This window comes from Miscanthus floridulus, chromosome 5, assembly GCF_019320115.1.
Source record: "Miscanthus floridulus cultivar M001 chromosome 5, ASM1932011v1, whole genome shotgun sequence".
NCBI lineage: Eukaryota > Viridiplantae > Streptophyta > Magnoliopsida > Poales > Poaceae > Miscanthus > Miscanthus floridulus.
In genome coordinates this window covers 130,251,516-130,252,728 of record NC_089584.1, presented here as the reverse complement: position 1 = coordinate 130,252,728, position 1,213 = coordinate 130,251,516, and positions in this window count along the sequence as shown.

Genomic DNA, 1,213 nt, shown 5'->3' with positions numbered 1-1,213 from the left:
TTTTGATAGCGCTACATGTAAAAGGTTCGATACATATTCGACATCTTCTTCAACAACAAGATCAAAAAAGAATCTTTTACACAAATGGGGTTCCAGGAGAGAGGATGCTCATATTTGAGTTGTGCATCTCAGGCAACTCAAAATAGGTCTCTCATATAGATATTCTGTTGGAGGCTGATTTTATGTCTCTTGCTACCCATTTTAGGTTTTGGGTGCCCATATGAGTTTCTTGTTGGAGACAGTCTTACGCGTGGGAATAAGCGACGCGCCAATGGCAATCGAAGAGAACACATGCACGAGGGACTCCGTTGCTCATGCCGAGGCACCATCTCGACGACGACGACGTGCTCACATAGAGTTGAACGAGCGGTGATCGATCGAGTTGACTGTGCAACATACAAGTGCTTTTATGTCCTCCCGGTACGACTGGTACGAGTGTGCTCAGTCCCTCGCCGGTCATGCATCTTCCTCTAGCTCTAGCAGTATTTTTAGGTCCTTGATGATGAATATACACGCTACTAAGGCCTATTGATCGGTTCACGTAGAAACGCACGCGATTCTTAGTGCCATAAAAGGACCGTACTAGGAACCAGCTGGACTCCGGAGCATATATACTGCGATGGCTGCCAATTAGTACCGGTAATTTGACCCTCTAAAACCACATGTATGGCTCTCTCGATCTGCAGTAGATGACAATTTTGCAGAGTTCTGTTTACTGAGTGCGTTAACGACACAACACGTCCCGCACAACTATAGATGTTAGGTTCCCATGAGGTAGATGTCACTTATCTTATCTCCGATCCTCTCTAAACCACAAAGCTCGTGCGCGGAACTGAAGATCAGCCCACTTGTTTACGGCGATCGAGTGCAATTTGGTTCTGACGGCAAGCTCCTCCATGATATCTTGCGCTGTTGATCGCCACCAATTCGCCATGAGTGTTGCACCCATTGCTTCTTGGATCATGGGCCAGCTGTTTGTTCGTCATCCCTGATCTCTCTGGGATCCAAACCCATGTGCGTGCGGCCCTAGCTAGCTAGCAATGGCCCCTGTTTTCTGTAGATGAGAGATTCAGAGGGGAGCTCCCAACGTTGATCGGTCATTACTGTCTCAGATCGGACGGACGAGCAGTGGATGCCAAGCATAAGATGCAAAGGGAGGCGGACCGGACGCATGCACACATATGCCATGCATCTAGAGCTCTAGCTCCTACGC